Source organism: Triticum aestivum, chromosome 2D (genome assembly GCF_018294505.1).
Source record: "Triticum aestivum cultivar Chinese Spring chromosome 2D, IWGSC CS RefSeq v2.1, whole genome shotgun sequence".
NCBI classification, from domain to species: domain Eukaryota; kingdom Viridiplantae; phylum Streptophyta; class Magnoliopsida; order Poales; family Poaceae; genus Triticum; species Triticum aestivum.
The window spans coordinates 22,301,351-22,321,634 of record NC_057799.1 but is presented as its reverse complement, the minus strand read 5'-3'; the positions used below and the strand labels follow the sequence as shown (position 1 = coordinate 22,321,634).

At 43.5% G+C, this 20,284-nt stretch overlaps 1 pseudogene; it reads right to left on the bottom strand.

The window, feature by feature from the left end:
* Positions 1-2,364: 2,364 nt before the first annotated feature.
* LOC123055556 (dirigent protein 21-like) lies at positions 2,365-18,625 on the bottom strand (annotated as a pseudogene).
* Positions 18,626-20,284: the final 1,659 nt, after the last annotated feature.

The following is a 20,284-nucleotide window of genomic DNA, read 5'->3' as shown; positions in this document are numbered from 1 at the left end:
GTAAAATACCAACAAATAAAAGAATATTAAATGGAAAAAACAAAATTAAAGGAAAAATAAAAAATAAAACCAAAACCCCCTCAAATATTTTAGTACCGGTTGGTGTTACTAACCGGTACTAAAGGGCTCCCCTCCCCTGGTGCTGGCTCGTGCCACGTGGGTGCACTTTAGTGCCGGTTCGTGCCTAACCGGTACTAACACTAGTAGAAAAAGGGCCTTTTGTCCCGGTTTATAAGGGCCTTTAGTCCCGGTTCTGGAACCGGGACTAAAGGGTCGTTACTAAAGCCTCCCCCTTTAGTCCCGGTTCTTACACGAACCGGGACTAAAGGCCGTCCACGTGGCCGCTCATCACTGCTCAATTTAATCTCTAATCTCTAATCGCCCCTCATCATTCCAAATCATCTAACTTCCGGACGGTCACCCATCCTCTCACTACTCCAGCCTGAGCACGCTTAACTTCCGGGTTCTATTCTCCCTCGTTTTCAAGTCTGCACTTGTTGTTTTCCTAACAATAGTAAGATGTCAATCCTATTAACCCTCAGGAATTTAGCTTCCGCATGAAGCCACACATTTCACTGTTTGAGTTTGAAACTATTGTTTTAAAAAACAATAATTATTTAGTAACACTAATATTTATTGAATAAGTAGTTTGACCATAGTTTGACCACAGTTTGACCAGATTTGACCAAAATTCAAAAAAACTGAAATAATTATTTAGTAACACTAATGTTTCTTGAATAATTAGTTTGACCATTGTTTGACCACAGTTCGACCAGATTTGACCAAAATTTAAAAAAATTGAAATAATTATTTAGTAACACTAATATTTCTTGAATAAGTAGATTGACCATAGTTTGACCACAGTTTGACCAGATTTGACCAAAATTCAAAAAAACTGAAATAATTATTTAGTAACACTAATATTCTTGAATAATTAGTTTGACCATTGTTTGACCACAGTTTGACCAGATTTGACCAAAATTCAAAAAAACTAAAATAATTATTTAGTAACACTAATATTTTTGAATAATTATTTAGTAACACTAATACTTCTTGAATAAGTAGTTTGACCATAGTTTGACCAGATTTAACAAAAATTCAAAAAAAACTGAAATTTGAGCATAACTTTTTTTCCTTTTAGAATTTGAGGATTCTAAAAATTTGCAAACAGGCCGTAGGCCATCAAATCGGATGCGGACTTTCGTGCTGAACATTTTGATATATTATACATTTTTTCTGACATCGTATGCAAAAGTTATAGCCGTTTTACATTTTCCCTACACTTTTTGCAAAACATTTCCAAATTTAAGTTTTTTAATTTTCCTAACTAGTACATGTAGTAATCTGGAAGGATTTTAATTTTTGAAGTTGTTATCATTTTCTTTTGCTTTTTACAAAACTGAAAAGGCGATCCAGGGGGTAGAGTTTGAAAATGGGACCTTTAGTACCGGTTCGTGCCATGAACCGGTACTAATGCCTCAAACCTCATTAGTACCGGTTGGTGACTCGAACCGGGACTAAAGGTCTAACCTTTAGTACCGGTACTAATGGGCGTCGCACCCTTTAGTCCCGGTTCGTGTTTCAAACCGGGACTAAAGGGGCTCAGGTGAACCGGGACTAATGCCTTAGCCGCACGAACCGAGACCAATGCTCACATTAGTCCCGGTTCGTGTGAATATTGCCCTGTGACCAAATCCCTGTTTTCTACTAGTGTAAAGGGAGGGCCTTACGAATTGGTGATACATCCCGGTTTTGTACTAGAGATAATAGTAGGGTGAGTGTGCGTGCATTCATAGGGGTGAATATATATGCTTAAGTATGGGCACCTGCGTTTGTAATGTATTAAAAAGAAGGGCGGCCATAGGCGCAGGCATACAAGCACTACGGTTAGGCCAGTCGCACGTAGTCCATCGGATTTTGTCCCCAGTAGCCATCCGGTCCCTACACCCACGTCATCATATCTTCTTCCTTCCCACCGATTCGTCCCGAAATCAGAGGTCTGGTCGAGTCCCTCCTTGCCGCGTCGCTCGCCGCATCCCCTCACCAGCTCCGGTGGCTCGTCCGTCGGTGCTTGGGGAGAAAGGAGCTGCGTGCGGGAGAGAAAAAATGGGTGGAGCAGAGAAGAGGTGGGTGGATAAGGGATGCACCGGGAGGGGGTACGACGACAACTTTAAGCGTGGGCCCCAGGAGATGCATGTTGTGGGTGCAAGCGACCGCTTGGCCGGTCGGCCTGTGTTTCATAGAAAAAAATGGTCATATTCATTATATATTAGATTATTAATTATAGCATCTCAAAATGGTCATATTCATTGTTTAATAAATATAATCATAACTTTGACAAGAGCCGATTGATTGTCCGATCTACTAGTGGCTGATGAAGACGTTGTACTCGACTGTGGCATCGCTGATGCTAATGTTGAAGCCGTACGTTGTGGCCAGCACGTACCCACGGGCCCAGCGGAAGATGCCGGTGCCGCCGATGACAGGCATCTCGCGGACCGCAGCGGAGACCGCCGAGTTCCGGCCCATGATGGCGACGCTGCTGCCGTTGTACCTGCCGCCCGCGGTGAAGACGAAGTTCATGTTCATGAGCACCGCCAGCTCGTCCATGCCGGAGCTGACGTACATGCCCTGCGCGCGCCCCACCAGATTCGACGAGTTGAGGTCAGGCCCGTCCGTGAGCGTGTCGTCGATGACATATACCCCGCCAAACAGGGTCTTAGACGAGTTGGTCGACGGGGCACGGCGGCACGCGCCACCTCCACCGCCGTCGGGCTCGGCCCGCTGTACATGTCTCGCCAGTACACCTTGATGTGCGTGGTCGTGTCCTCCTCCGATATGGCCATGGTAGCGACGGCTAAGACGAGGACGAGGAAGAGCGGGACCGTTGCGTTACTAGTAGTTGCCGATAGATAGCGTGTGCGTGTATATTAGGCTCGCATGCGTGTGCTTGGAGAGAGCAGGTGCAGCATGAACCCGTATGTGGCATGTTGGGACAGTTGAACTACGCAATCATATATTTCCATGGCGTGGCGTGTTTGGATCATCACATGTGTCTTTTTAATTTATATGGATAACATGACCGGTAGCATAACCTACTCCCTCAGTTCCTAAATATATGCCTTTCTAGAGATTTTAGTATAGACTACATACGTCTATATACAAAAAAAGTCTATATACATCTAAGTGTAGTCTCTAAAAGAACTTATATTTAGGAAAGGATGGAGTATATGATTGTGTGTCTTATCGTGTAGGGTATGAGTCATCGCCATGTTTGTTCAACATAAGCACTGGATAGCATAAGAATTGACAATTTCGGGCTATGTTTGGCATCAATAAATAAAATATTTCGTAAACCGCAATATCACCAATACCATTTTTGTGTGTTTAAAATAGAAATATAGACATACTTTTCTAAACGAAATTAAGAAAAAAATGTTATTTTTCAAAACTAAAATATTGGTGGCCCAGGTGTAGGAATAACTAGATGACACCCAGCATGAGAAACAACACTCTGCATCACTGCAAGAAAAGTGGATCGCCTCCCTTGTGACTCGGGCAAGACACCGTAATGCAACTGCTCCTCCTGCATCCTCCTTTCCCTCGCAGCTGCCAGAGAACGCCACCGGGCAAAGCCTGCGCGGCTGACGACGATGGCAAGGCGCCTTCTTGCGGAAGCTCACGGTTTGTTGGGCAACGGGTTCGGGGGCTCATCGGTGTGCGTTCGGGCAGAAGGTCCTGGCGACCAGCGGTTGTGCGCGACGTTTCTCATGGAGCGCATGCGGCGACCTCCGGCGACGTGGCTACTTGGCTACCTTGAGGTTGTGCGACATAGGCTGCTTGGCTGGAAGCGGCGGCAAACCCCCTGGATCGGCTGGGGTAGGGAGAGGGCAAGCAGTGGCCAGCGAGGAGTCCCACGTCATGCAGCGGCAGAGCTTACCTCCATGGCCAGCAAGAACTTGCGGGTTCCTTGGCGATGGTGGGTGCGGCTGCAACCGTCGATCTGGATCCCACCCTGATCCGTCGTCGGTTGACGTCTAACAGCGTGGTGAGGGATCGGCGAGGGATGATGGCTCCCTGCCGATGATCCGGCGGATGCACACACTATCATGGCGTTGCTCATCATCGATCTGGGTAGCTGCTGGTTTGGAGTGAGGCGAATGTCGGTAAAAAGCGTCCTGACCTCGGTCATGGCGAACTATGATGGCGTCTATAGAGAAGGTCAAATTGGTATTGAAATTCAACTTTATTTAAAAATAATGCATTGCTTCAACGTAACATAGATTATGATTGGATCACACTCTAAGGAAGAAAGATATAGCAAACAATGGCTTAGCATAAGCTGGGTACAATAGTTTCTGATTGTTGGTGTCGAGATATGAACTGATTATGTTTGATTTTTTTTGTTATGTCATGATTTTTTCGTCCTACACGAGTACCAAATTGTATGTTTGAAACAACATACAATCTAAAGGAGAAAGATTTTGCAAACAATGGCTTAGCATAAGCTCGGTACAGTGACTGTTGGTTGTTGTTGTAGACATATGAACGGATTATGTCCTGAGAAAATAGAAAAATCCCACTGTGATCTGCATCCATATAGTCAATGTATATAGGTAAATCAGATTATTACAGGTATTATCATGACAAAAACAAAATTACGCAAGAAATCAGTTCAATGAAATAAAGGACAAAAGATGCCTATGGCTAGCGGTGCACATCTGATCAGGACAAAATTTTTCATTCTCGGCAAATCCTGGTTATAGGATCGCCAATTTGGAACAAACAGAAGGTGAAAAACAAACAGGCCATGCAAAGTGTTTACTAAGGAATCAATATCAACTGAATCGAACCGATTTTGATATACTGTCGGCCTGTCGCTCGCCAATCTCGTTTGAACTAGAAATATTCCACATGGATTTATCTGAAAGTACGAATGCTATTGCATGTAACCCTTTGATCAAATGGTGGAGTGAACATTTTAGAACTATGCAGAGTAGACTCTCACATGGTACAACATTTGACCAACTATCCACATTGCATCTACTTCGGCATCTGTGTCCGCTACATCCCCAATGTGTTTATGTGGATCTCTGTTTGTAGAACGTGTTTAGGCAACCTGCTGCACTGATAGACCGTGTGACATCCATGCGTTTTTTACCCAGCGTGATGCACGGATTAAAGCAGCACTATGGCATCTCCCAATGTCTCCCAGTCCTATCTTTAATTAACAGCAACACGACATGACCAAAAGAAGTCTCCACGTTCTTGCTTTATAAATGTACGTAGCTCTTCTAATAAATGGACCACCTCATATATGTGTCTTGCATTTATTCTTCCTCTGAAAGAAAACAGGTAACATCAAATTTTGTGTGTTTCTCTCTGATTGGCCTTCGAGATAAGCGTGCTCGAGGAGTCACTCAAAGAATCAAAGGTACACCAGAAAGTACGTACTCCTGGCTGAAAATCACCTTTCAAAATATTAAATCTGCAGAAAGCATCATACACGTAACTCGATGTGTTTTGTATGTCATTATTTAAAAATAAAGAAGTTTGTCTGACTCATTGCAAATTCTTATGGAAAATTCAAAATCAAATCCAACACGTAAAGAGGTCAAGAAAGTATAGTGTGTAAAACATTTTATTTTGCTAGTACTGTTTTTTTTTCAAGACGTGCAGCATGCTTAGAAAGTATTGAATATGCATACATATTTATGTTTAATTGTTTCCAAATGGTTTTCGACACTTTGAAGTAATTTTTTTTCCAGAATTTACTAGTCATAGTCCATGCCTCATTGCCAAAATTTGAATCTTCTATAGTTATTCTAGTTGACAATATAGAGAGATTGATCCTGCCAAATGTTTCTCTGTTCCTTGGATGGCGAAGTGATCGAAGAGTACGTGAACATTTAGGCTCCAGGCACATCATTAAATTGAAAAAGCAGTCGCACGCAGGTGCATTCCTACATCACACTAGGATCCATGCATACCGTTGAAGTAAAACATCAGTCACGGTAGAGGTGGAGCACTGTATCCGTGTGAGTGTGTGACGTGTGGAGGAAGCATTTGGTGGCGTACTTAACCATTCGATGCTCCTTAGCGAAAAAGCCTTACAGGTTACAGAGAACATGATGGCAACTTTTGATATGGAATCTAACTCGATTAAATCATTGGGAGCAACATTTTGAAGCTTGCTACTACCTACGCAGGCCGATAGGCTACAGTCTCTTCGATCCGTACTGAATCTGATGCTCCGCCGGAACTATGAATGTGCAGGGATCCAAATGCCTGCCCGTCAGCTCGTTGTCTAACATTTAGACATACCTAGGCAACACGTATGTACACCGCTGTCTACATAGGTCGAGCGTGTTAGACAAAAACCTCAAGAAAGATTAACGAGAACCACTCCAAATTTTCAGCGTTATGAAGTTTCAGCACCTACTCTATCTGATCTATGGCATTTCCCAATGTCTCCTAGTCCTAACTTAAATTAGCAGCAATGCGACATTGACAAAGGAAGTACACGCTGTTGCTACTACCTCACGAGAAGATAGTGTGGTTTGCTGTTACTAGCTACTAACATATACTGTGGTTGCTATTGCAAGGTAGCTACCACACGAGAGGATATAGCGTGAGTGCATATACATACTGGCATATATAAATATATATAGCTCTTCTAGAAACGTGGACCATCCCATATATGTCCCACATATTTATTCTTCCTCGTAAACAAAAGGGATAACATCTGTTTGGTGCTTGTGTTCCTCTACCTGGGTTTGAGGGGCACTCCCAATCCTATTCTCTGATCATAGTGGGAGTAATAACTTAGCAAGTAATATAACACGTCCATGTTTAGAGTAACATTAATATGTTACCATAACATAACACAACCCAAGATAAAGCAAGTGTACATCTTAATAAATGATGGCGTGCATGATACTACATATATGTTACTACCCACTATGAAGATAATAACATAGACAATTAACATATGCATGGGACGAGGATTTGGAGCACTCGGGTGCTCCGCACCCCTATACAAACAATTCATTCAAGAAAATACCAAGAAATTTGAATAGAAAAATCTGGGATTTTGGGATGTCAAACGTGGGTTGCCGATCTTCTCCCGTGTGGAAATTTCGTGAAAAAATACCAGGAAACGTATTCGTGGCAAAAAAGACAAAAAATTCCTATGTATAGAAATAACTGTTTGGGTAGATTTTTGTTCGGACAGTATTTCCTTCGCCATGAATACGTTTTTCGAAAAAATTTCACGAAATTTCACAAGGGAGTACATCGGGAACCCACGTTTGATATCCCTAAATCCCAGATTTTTTTTCAATTTTTTCGGTATTTTTTTGATTGAATTGTTCGTATAGGGGGCTCCAAATCCTCGTCCATACGGGAAAAACAGGAGCTCCCGGGTGCTCCACACCCCTATACGAAAAATAATCGTAAAAAATACCCAAAAAATCAAAATTACTTTGAACTATGACTAGCGTGAGCACAATTTCATAGGTAAAATGCTGACGTGGCACATTAATCAATGAAGAGAGAGGAGAGGGTTGTATGTTAGCCAAGATACAGCTATTTGCTCGTTTCACTGTACAATGTAATTAATGCCTAGACCGATGTGGCTACTCTCATTATCTTATTCTTTCATTTCCTTTTCCTAATAACTAGCCCGGATTGTCACAAAAAGATAGCCCTGCAAACATGACCCCAAAATCCATTAAATGCATAATCACTTAGATACAACATTGGTAGTGCCCAAAGCTCTAAGAAACAATGCATTGTGGTGGTTGTCTCTAAATATTTTCCACCACCTCGCATAACACATTAAGATCCGACGCATTGGTAGTGCCCAAAGCTCCTGCTCGGCGTGTCATTCAAAGCTTCACAAGAAACATGTGCTACTTGGTAAAAGTCACTTTCACGCATAAAACCAGACTGTAAAAAAATATTGCACGTGTATTTGTTTGAGTTTTGTATGTCCTTGTATGACGGGAAAAAAAATTATATACACAGTGTAAAAGGTAAAAGTGTAGTGCTTATACACATGTTTTTCCCATAGCATGAAGCATTTCTTATGAATATATTGAAGACGACCGGAATAATTCCTTTTGAAAGTATTCATGACAACTAAGAATACTTGATTAATATTTTCCAAATGCTATTGACACTTTTGAGTTTTTTCATGAATCTACTGTTCATCTATAAAACTGTTCATTCATAAATCACATGCACCCTAGAGCAATTTATTCGCACTGGAACTCCACACGTAATTCGATCTCATATTGGTCTAGGTTGGACTAATGATAATTGCATGGCTTCAGTGTCTCGACAAAGCTTGGTTGGATGCATAAGCATGCAATTTGACAATTAAATGAAGCTTGTCTAACCAAGTTCAATCCATAACTTTCAATTAATGCTTTTATTTTTTTCTTTGATAGGCATCCTAATATTTGATATCGGATCTACCTAGGCTTTCCTATTTGTTTGCATAAGTATTGCGTGGTTTTATCTTTTAGGATTCCAATAAGTGTGTTAGGGCATCTGCAACACGGAGCCCCAAAACAGACACATATTTTTCCGCAGACACGTTCACAGACATTGACATCAGAGTCACCCACCCTATTAACCAAATGTTGGAGACATTTGAAATGGTATTAGAAAAAATTGAACAAGGTTCATGCAAACTGGACAATTTTCATTTAGACCTGGTAAAATTCATTATATTTTTGACATATTTCAATTAAACAAAACTGGACCAGAATTTTTTAACCTAGTCTAAATGTTCGCCAGCCATGGAGGCGTATGTGTTCCACGTCATGTCTTCCCCATGCCCGCAAGATGAACAGCCGTAAGCTCCAAAAAATGATGCTGCGGGAGGGGGGGGGATATGACATGGGACACGAGAATTGCCAACCTCCATGTCCCACCTCCAACTCTACATGGCTGGAGTCCGTCATGTGGATGTCGTTTGACATGGATGGGTTGGCCACGTGGTCATTGCGGCAGGGAACAAACCACGTGGGTGATATGTCCCCAACGTATCAACTCCCTCCGTTTTTATTTATTCCGCATATTAGCTTTGGTCAAAGTCAAGCTTTATAAACTTTGACAAAGACTATAAACCAAAATATTGACATGTAGAATAACAAATCAATAACATTAGATTCATTATTGAACGTACTTTCGCATCAGATGGATTTGTTATCGTAAATATTTATATTCTTTCCTATAAACTAGGTCAAACTTTATGAAGTTTGAATTCAGTCAACTCTAATATGCCGAGTAAATAAAAATGGAGGGAGTATAGTTTTTAATTGTTCATGCTATTATATTATCAATTTTGTATGCTTTATATACAATTTTATATCATTTTTGGGAACTAACCTATTAATCTAGTGCCCAGTGCCAGTTCCTATTTTTGCCTATTTTATTGTTTCGCAGAAAAACGGTACCAAACGAAGTCCAACCACGATGAAACTTTACGGTGATTTTTTCTGGATCGGTAGGGACCATAGAAGATTCTGGAGGAGAACATACGCCGCACGAGATGTTGTGAGGGCTAGACCTGACAACGACGGCGGCGGTAGTTCAAAGAGACCTCAACAAAGAGATGAAGGAGCCCCGCGACACATCAGCGTATGTGCGGGCATGGCGGTGCTAGTCGCCAAGCGCAAAGGGGATTCCGCTCTGGTGTGTGGGCAACGGCCAGCACACGAAGAGGCTTGTGGCGCCAGCGGTAGTGTCCGAGGTGGATGAGTAACATAACACCACCGGGGCAGTGCCTCCGATGGTTTGGTGGATTCCGTTGTGACTCGCATCATTGTAGAGAGACAATGGTTGGATCCATGCTGAGACATCGGGGCCCCGTGATGATTGTGGCTCTGGTCAAAGAGGTATAGACATCTCATCAATTTGGTAGTGCCTTTTTGGCCTAGTGTGGTGAACTGGCAGATGCAACTATCGACCGATCTGCCATCAAGATACTGATTGAGCGTCGTATAATGTCTGGAGTGAGAACTCTTGTCCTGACATTTATTGGTCGGGAATGATAACGACGAACTTGTGTCATTACCTTGCTGAAGGCGTTGTCTCCTTTATTGGAGGGAAGACCTTCATTGGCTGGCCTGAACAACCAGGATGAAAATCCTGGTCCATACCATCATTGGCCGGACATGGCGGTAATGACACAAGGACATTTATCTCTTCTTGAAGACCTTATCGTGGAAGAAGTCGACATAGTCCTAGGTGTTTATTCTACATCCTATAATCGTTCAATCGCGTTGTCTTCATTTTGTTCTCTGCTTAATAATTAATAAAATTGGTTGTGTGCATCGTACTAATGCAGAAGCCGGGAGTTTCAACCTCCTTTTTAGAAAGAAAAAAAGGGTCACACTGTTTGGCTACAGACCACAACAACGGTGGGTAGTGGAGTACTCAACCCTGATTGGAGAGTTATGTCATGTATGGGTAATTGAGCTCCTCAGACACCAGCCTCCTGACCAGATTTTATAACATATCAGACACAAGACTGGTCAATAAAGATCTCTTGTTTTTATCATTGGTAAACATATCAGGAGGATCAACTTTTCATACTTCTACTTAAACTGAACTATGGGAATGGCAGTTAAATAATTTTTTAGTATAAATATTTAATTAAAGACCGAACTAAGACATCATCTCTAATTATTTAGCATTCATGGTATTTCACAATGGAACTATTTTTCTCCGGAAAGCAGAACCCCTTGTGGCAATACTAGTAAAACTAAAGTCCAAGATGAATTGACAAGGCTATAGGTCCTGATGGTATGTTAAAATAGAAAATAGATGGTATTTTCCTATTAACTAGTTCTTATCATTGCATCAAACTGATCGATAAAACCGAGGTAGAATCCAACCCCCATTCTGTGCCTATGAGGATGTACATAAGAAAATAAATCTAGTTCACAATGGAAAAACATTATAGTGCCAAACCAGAGGAAAAAGGAATAAATATGGAGGAAATTCAATTCGAAGACGACACCGCCATCCATGCTCAAGAAAACTTCCTCCTGTCAAAGATCATGTCATTTATGCTTATGCAGAACAACCAAAAACGTGTCACAGCGACAGTAAGGATCCGGCCCTATATTTGTACATATACCAATGGACCGATTACCAACAAGTTTAAAACACCATAAGGTGGATAAAAGTTGGACACTACCTAAACGGTAGACCATATATACCGACCAAACTGGCATGGAAAGAATGCTCGATAGTCCAATAATTGTTACAAATAACTCTTTCTAACAAAAAGTCACTTTGGAGTATGAGCTCTAGTGAGCCCTATATTTTGAATAGTTCCAAAATATTATTTTGAAGTTTCAAACAATTCTAAAAAAAATTCAACATGCTTATATGGATGTATATTACACATGTGCAAATTTGATGTTGGAACTAATAATAACCATGTGAGTTATTGTTTTGGAAAGATGAACAGTTCATGTATTGTTCACCTTTTAGAAATCACCATTTTGTCATTTTAGTATAGCTCACATGTTTACTTATTTCATCACCAAACCTTACACATGTGTAATATACATCCATATGAACATGTAGAATTCTTTTCAGAAAAATTTGAAACTTTCCACTGCACTTGGGTTAAAAAATCAACTCTCTCTTTTTAAGTCGTATATTACAATTTGAAAGTATATGAATTCTCTGTTTTATACTTTGTCAGAAAAAGATTTAGGTATGAAAACACATAAAAAGGACAACTGATTACTCAAAAGACACATTCAATGGACTGCATTATTTTAATGTATCTTATTATATTCTTGCGAGCCTCTTCAATTTACCATCACCGACAACAATTGCACTCTACAGCAACATAAACATCACAACACCTAGTGACACCAAAATGAAGAACTTCTACTGGAGGTTGGTCCTAGAGGGCTTGCAGTGCGTCGTAAAGTTGCACAACTTCGTTTCCTTGTACTTTCCAACCCTACCATGTGTCATGTGTTCTTGAACGGCGTCGCACAACTTTGTTTCCCGTGTATGCATCCTTGGCCAATCTCCACACCATAGGCCCATGTTCGGTCATTTTTTGTGCACATCGGACACACTACTACAAGTCAAGACTTCACTACATCCCAAAAGACTAGCATGAAGGAGTTTGGCACTCTTCTTTATAAGGTGGTCCTAGCCTCCTCTCATAACCGAGGTGGGACTACTACCCCTGGCAATGCTCAGTAACCATCGACCTAACAGGCGAGGAAGCAAACCGCTCCAATGGACCAAGTTTTGGGCCCATGGCCAGTACTTCAAATATCCATCTTATCCATATGGCCCAATAGCATACTAAATTTGTGTTGGACTGGATTGGAATGCCGCTTGTGAAAGAGGGAGGTGACGCCGGATTAATCACCTTGCAATGTGTCTCCTCATCTGTGATAAAGCACAGTCATAGGAAAACCATCACGGATGCAAAATATCTCGAGATAACCTTTGTAGCTGCCAGCGCCACATCTCTCTCTGCATTGATTAGACAAAACCATAGTGCTGCCACCATGTCTATCCTTTTTAGAGTTGATTACCACAGCGAAGGTCCATCATGCTACTCTTGTCTAGAATGCGTCATTAAATCAGCACTACCCTATCTTCCAATGGTTCCTAACCAAACATTTCAAATTTTTTGTGTCCCAATGGTATTTCAATTGGATACTCCACGGTCTTTCTCCAAACATAGTACCCTCAGAAAAAGATCAACAATGTGACCGTATATATTATGAGTAATTTTATGATGCTTCAATCTCAATTCGAAAATTGTTAGGAGTGGGTTGGATTCATAATTGCGGCACCGAAATCTTGCTCTTGTAGTTGTACTACGGTTCTCGACATTCAGAATAAGTATTTGTAATAAAAAATGTGTGCAAACATCAAACAGATTTTTCAATGATAAACATTTCAACTACATTTTTCTGAATATAGTACAAACATAGACGCTCATACATATGCACTTGCGCTCAACCCTATAAACGCTCGCACGCAGACTGTTAGCACCTCCAAGAGATTGAGCCGCACATCATCTTGAGATTGACGAATTAAGTCACCATAAACGTCTTCATAGTCCATGGGAATGTCTCCTCGCTCTATACGCACAAAGCCGGAAGGCCTGAAATAAATCCAGTAAAATGTGAGCACCAATGTCAAGTCTAGATGGTGGGTTCGTGATAGCACTGTCCTCGTAACCATCCAACCACATGTGTGTTTGCAAATACTTCAACTACATACACTAGTAGAAAAGAGGGCTTTGGTTCAGGCCGGGTCAGCCCATTAGTCCCGGTTCAGTCCAGAACTGAGACCCATGGGGGCACTGGTCCCGGTTCGTGAGGCCAGGGGCCTGCCGGGCCTGGTGGGGGCATTGGTCCCGGTTCGTCTGGCCCCTTTGGTCCCGGTTGGTGGGACGAACCGGGACCAATGGGCCTCGCTCCTGGCCCACCACCATTGGTCCCGGTTGGTGGCTTGAACCGGGACCACAGGCTGCCCTTTAGTCCCGGTTCATGCCACGAACCGGGACCAATGAGGTGCCTATATATACCCCTCACCCACGAGCAGAGCACTCCAGTGCTCTGTTTTTCTCTGGCCGGCGAGGGGAGGGCTTTGTGGTGCTCTAGCTCACCTCCTAAGCACATGAGGTGTTTGATGAAATGCCCGAGCCACACTAGTTAAGCTTTTTCCTCTCGAAGCTCTGATGAACCGGCAATGGATGTACAGTGACAGACACACCTCCGAGTACATTAAGGGTGTGCATGATTTTCTCGAAGTGGCTGAGGCAAACAAGCAGAATGGTTTTATGTGTTGTCCATGCCCTAAATGTGGGAATACGAAGTCTTACTCTGACCGGAAAATCCTTCACACCCACCTGCTTTTCAAGGGTTTCATGCCACACTATAATGTTTGGACGAGTCATGGAGAAATAGGGGTTATGATGGAAGACGGCGAAGAAGAAGAGGACGATGACAACTATGTGCCCCCTGAATACGGTGATGCTGCAACGGGGGAAGCTGCTGAAGATCAAGAGGAACCAGACGATGTGCCCAATGATGCTCCAACGGGGGAAGCTGCTGAAGATCAAGAGGAACCAGATGATGTACCCGATGATGATGATCTCCGCCGGGTCATTGTCGATGCAAGGACGCAATGCGAAAGTCAAAAGGAGAAGCTGAAGTTCGATCGCATGTTAGAGGATCACAAAAAAGGGTTGTACCCCAATTGCGAAGATGGCAACACAAAGCTCGGTACCGTACTGGAATTGCTGCAGTGGAAGGTAGAGAATGCTGTGTCTGACAAAGGATTTGAGAAGCTACTGAAAATATTGAAGAAGAAGCTTGCAAAGGATAACGAATTGCCCGATAGTACATACGCAGCAAAGAAGGTCGTATGCGCTCTAGGATTGGAGGTGCAGAAGATACATGCATTCCCTAATGACTGCATCCTCTACCGCGGTGCGTACAAGGATCTGAACGCATGCCCGGTATGCGGTGCATTGCGGTATAAGATCAAACGAGATGACCCTGGTGATGTTGACGGCGAGCCCCCCAGGAAGAGGGTTCCTGCGAAGGTGATGTGGTATGCTCCTATAATACCACGGTTGAAACGTCTGTTCAGAAACGAAGAGCATGCCAAGTTGATGCGATGGCACAGTGAGGACCGTAAGAAAGACGGGAAGTTGAGAGCACCCGCTGACGGGTCGCAGTGGAGAAAAATCGAGAGAAAGTACTGGGCTGAGTTTGCAGGTGACCCAAGGAACGTATGGTTTGGTTTAAGGGTGGATGGCATTAATCCTTTCGGGGAGCAGAGCAGCAATCACAGCACCTGGCCCGTGACTCTATGTATGTATAACCTTCCTCCTTGGATGTGCATGAAGCGGAAGTTCATTATGATGCCAGTTCTCATCCAAGGCCCTAAGCAACCCGGCAACGACATTGATGTGTACCTAAGGCCATTAGTTGAAGAACTTTTACAGCTGTGGTATGGAAACGGTGTACGTACGTGGGATGAGCACAAACAGGAGGAATTTAACCTGCACGCGTTGCTGTTTGTAACCATCAACGATTGGCCCCCTCTCAGTAACCTTTCAGGACAGACAAACAAGGGATACCACGCATGCATGCACTTTTTAGATGACACTGAAAGTATATACCTGGACAGATGCAGGAAGAATGTGTACTTGGGCCATCGTCGATTTCTTCCGACCAACCATCAATGTCGAAAGAAAGGCAAGCATTTCAAAGGCGAGGCAGATCACCGGAAGAAGCCCGCCATGCGTACCGGTGATCACGTACTTGCTATGGTCAATGGGTCCCGGCGTGCTAGCTGTTCTGAATGACGCTGAGGGACACGCACCCATGTGGAAGAAGAAATCTATATTTTGGGACCTACCCTACTGGAAAGACCTAGAGGTCCGCTCTTCAATCGACGTGATGCACGTGACGAAGAACCTTTGCGTGAACCTGCTAGGCTTCTTGGGCATGAATGGGAAGACAAAAGAGGACCTGCAACGTTTGCACGAAAAAGACGGCATGCCTCCGAAGCAGTATGAAGGTCCCGCCAGCTACGCTCTTACGAAAGAAGAGAAAGAAATCTTCTTTGAATGCCTGCTCAGTATGAAGGTCCCGACTGGCTTCTCGTCGAATATAAAGGGAATAATAAATATGCTAGAGAAAAAGTTCCAGAACGTAAAGTCTCATGACTGCCACGTGATTATGACGGAACTGCTTCCGGTTGCATTGAGGGGGCTTCTACCGGAAAACGTCCGATTAGCCATTGTGAAGCTATGTGCATTCCTCAATGCAATCTCTCAGAAGGTGATCGATCCAGAAATCATACCAAGGCTAAGGAGTGATGTGGCGCAATGTCTTGTCAGTTTCGAGCTGGTGTTCCCACCATCCTTCTTCAATATCATGACGCACGTCCTAGTTCATCTAGTCGACGAGATTGTCATTCTGGGGCCCGTATTTCTACACAATATGTTCCCCTCTGAGAGGTTCATGGGAGTCCTAAAGAAATATGTCCATAACCGCGCTAGGCCAGAAGGAAGCATCTCCATGGGCCATCAAACAGAGGATGTCATTTGGTTTTGTGTTGACTTCATTCCTGGCCTTAAGAAGATAGGTCTCCCTAAATCGCGGTATGAGGGGAGACTGACTGGAAAAGGCACGCTAGGAGCGGACTCAATAAATTGCAGGTATGGGCATTCTTGGTCTCAAGCACACTACACATTTCTACATAATTCTACCTTGGTGACCCCGTATGTCGATGCACACAAGAACAGTCTGCGCTCCAAACACCCGAAGCAGTGCGACGACTGGATTACATGTGAACACATCAGGACTTTCAGCAGTTGGTTGGAAACCCGTCTCAGAGGTGACAACACTGTTTGTGATGAGCTGTACTCGTTGTCCAGGGAAACATCTTTGACTGTATTGACTTACAAAGGATATGAGATAAATGGGAATACATTTTACACGATCGCCCAAGATCAAAAGAGCACCAACCAAAACAGCGGTGTCCGCTTTGATGCAGCAACCGAGAGGGGAAAGGACACATATTATGGTTACATAGTGGACATATGGGAACTTGACTACGGACATGATTTTAAGGTCCCTTTGTTTAAGTGCAAATGGGTCAATCTGTCAGGAGGCGGGGTACAGGTAGACCCACAGTATGGAATGACAACAGTGGATCTGAAAAATCATGGGTACACTGACGAACCGTTCGTCCTAGCCAATGATGTGGCACAGGTTATCTATGTGAAGGACATGTCTACAAAACCGAGAAAAAGAAAAGATAAGGAAGAGAATACATCATACGATGAGCCAAAGCGCCAGATAGTTCTTTCAGGAAAAAGGAACATCGTGGGAGTGGAGGGCAAGACAGACATGTCTGAAGATTATGAAAAGTTTCATGAAATTCCTCCCTTCAAAGTCAAGGCTGACCCAAGCATCCTGATAAACGATGAAGATTATCCATGGTTACGGCGCAATAAGCAAATGACACAAGCGAAGAAAAAGTGAAGACTTTCTCCCGCAACTATTATGATGATACCATGCCAACTTTGTAACAGACGAGTATGATACCATTGTCCGTTTTGTACACGAAGTGCATCCAGTTTTTGCCGTAACCCTCTCAACTTTCTTGCACATGCTATGTGGATGAAATGATGATACCATCCCAACTTTCAACCTTTTCAGAGTTCATTTGAAATGCTTTTCAATTTCAGGGTCTTATAGCTCAAAATAATCAATAAATGCATGAAAAAATAACAAATGAAGTCAGAAAGGGCAGAAAGAACCGGTACTAAAGGAATCAACCAAAAGCTTTTATAAACCTCTAGTATTATTGAAACTAAAATTATATAGAATTTATGCAACAAAAATTATCAAAGTATTTTCTGTTCAAAACATTAAAAGCAAAAATAATTTTCATAAAATAAATACAAAAAGCAAAAAATAAAATAAAATAAATAAGTATAAAAAAATAAACTTTTATAAATAAGTAGAAACAAAATAAAATAAAATAAAATAAATAAGTAGAAACAAAATAAAATTTTATAAAATAAATAAGTAGAAACAAAATAAAATAAAATAAACTATAATAAAACAAAATAAATAAACCTTAATAAAATAAATAAAATAGCAACAGTAAGTATTTTGTTGTAAGTAGAAACAAAATAAAAAAATAAAGCAACAAAGAAAACAAAAAAATGGAAAAAAAAATAAAAAATCCCACCTCCTGGGCCACCACGGCCTGAATACGACTAGAAACCCAGCTAGTTGGGCCAGGATTCAGGCCCGCAGAAGGCCCAGCAGGCCCACAGGCAAAGCAGTGTCAAATTAGGCCCATAGGCCTGCAGTTCAGAGGAGTTCGAGAGAGAGGAGGCAGCAGTGCTTATAAACAGGTAGTCGACGCTCTCAACTAGCGAGGTGGGACTAAACTCCCACCACCACGCCGCTGTGCAAGGCCATTGGTCCCGGTTGGTGGCACGAACCGGGACCAATGCCATCCTTTGGTCCCGGTTGGTGCCACCAACCGGGACCAATGCCCCCCCTTTAGTCCCGGTTGGTGCCACCAACCGGGACCAAAGGCCGCCGCTTCCTGCCCTTTGGGCTGCTGAAAAGAGGCCTTTGGTCCCGGTTGGTGACACCAACCGGGACTAAAGGGTGGCATTGGTACCGGTTTGTGCCACCAACCGGTACCAATGGGTTTGCTATATAAGCCAGCACTTGTGAAAATTTCGTCAGTTCTTCGATCCCTCCAACGACGCCGCCAGGCTGCCCGAGCTCGCCGTGCATCTGCCGCGCCCCCGACCACGCCGCCGTTGCCCCGTCCCGACCACGCCGCCATCGCCCTTGCCCCGCGACCACGCCGCGTGCCCTCGTCGTGCCTCTGTCGCGCCCCCGACCCGCCCCGTCGACGCCGTCGCCGCCCTCTGCCCCGTCGACGCCATCGCCCATGCCCCGACCACGCCGTCGTCGCCCTTGCCCCCCGACCATGCCGCGCGCCCTCGCCGTGCCTCTGCCGCGCCCCCGACCCGCCCCGTCGACGCCCTCTGCCCCGTCGACGCCATCGCCCCTGCCCCGACCACGCCGTCGTCGCCGCCCTCTACACTGACGTCGGCGCCGTGCCTTTGCCCCTGCCACGACCACGCCGCACCTCTCCTTGGTCAGGCCGGCGCCGCCCCCCTGTCCTCTCCTCTATTTTTTCACATATTTATGATGTTTTTTTCCAGATTATATGTATATGTGTGAGTAATGTATGTGTGTATATCTGATTATATGTCCTTTTTTTAGAATTTTTTTTCATATATATGATGATTTGTTTTTTGCATTTTTATAAAAATGTATATATGTATGTATGTTCTCTGTGCATATAAAAGTTAGATTTTTAGTACATTTGGGTGCATTTTAGGTTAGTTTTATCTATATATGTTCTCTGATTTAGTACATTTGGGTACATTCTATTTTCTCTTCTTCTTCTCTATTCCTTTCTTCTCCTTCTCTTTTTTTTTCTTCTTTTTTTTCTTCAATCTCCTCCTCTATTAATATCTTCTTCTCCTCCTTTTATTTCTTCTTCGTCTTCTTATTTTTTATCGGATATGTCGTTGTCGATATACCCCGTGTCCCGATAACTTCAATACGAGGGGGGGGGTTCGACCTACCCCCTCCCTGATAACATTATTTTCCCATGTATGTATGTCGTCGTTGTCGATATAACCCCCTCCCGGATAACTTTGACTGTGATAACTTATACCACGGGAGCACCCCCCGGCCCTCTCGCTCGACCAAAACTCTCGAGGACACCCAAACCCTAGAAAAAAACGATGTCGGTCTCCTACCCCCTCCCGCCGCGCCCCTACCCTTGAAGCGTTGCCGAGGCCACCCCAAAACTGGAATAAGCTAGGTCTACGTTTGCACTAATATATCCACCTGCTGTCATGTTTGTGTAATAATTGCCATGTTGTAGTATTTGCAGAAACAATGGAGCACGGACGAGACGAGGAAGCGGAAGAGGTGTTGTCGGACATAATCTTAGCCGGAGGTGATGTCTTGTCGCATCTTAAGGACAATGATGGTCTGGAAGAACAGGGTGAAGAAGCAGGCTACGGTGATCGAAGAGTGGAGGAGGAAAGACATGATTATGGTGGCTCCGGTGACACAATGCTGGTGCAAGAAGGAGCCCGTGGTGACGGCTCCGGTGACCGAACAGAGTCTGGCCAGGTAAATATATTAGTTAAGCCTGTGCTGACTAGCTAATTGATGCATTCATTGTTTTGGTATGTACACTTATTAATTAACTCTCGTCTTTCTTCTTTTTTCTAGCCCTCCGGATCGAGCACAACTTCGGTAAAGAGACGAGGCCCGAAGAAAAGTTGCGCTCGGATGAAAGGTTTGAGATCACAGCAATCGCGCGCGACGGCCAACCGGTTGAACCCATCCGGACAAAGGAAGCATTTTCTACTCAGTGGGGGGTTCTTGTTAGGGACAAGATCCCGATCAGCATCCACCAATGGTATAAGCCTAAGAAGGAAGACCCTAAGGTGTCTTATGTCAATGATATGCAGAAAGATGATCTTTGGACTGAGCTGAAGGCAAACTTCACCCTACCGCTAGAGGAGGATCCGGAGAAGCCAGTTAAAGAGCAATTAATCAAGTCTCATGCTCTTAAGAAGATGGCATACCTATTCAGGAGGTGGAACAATGAGCTGAAAACGTTTGTCGACAAAGAA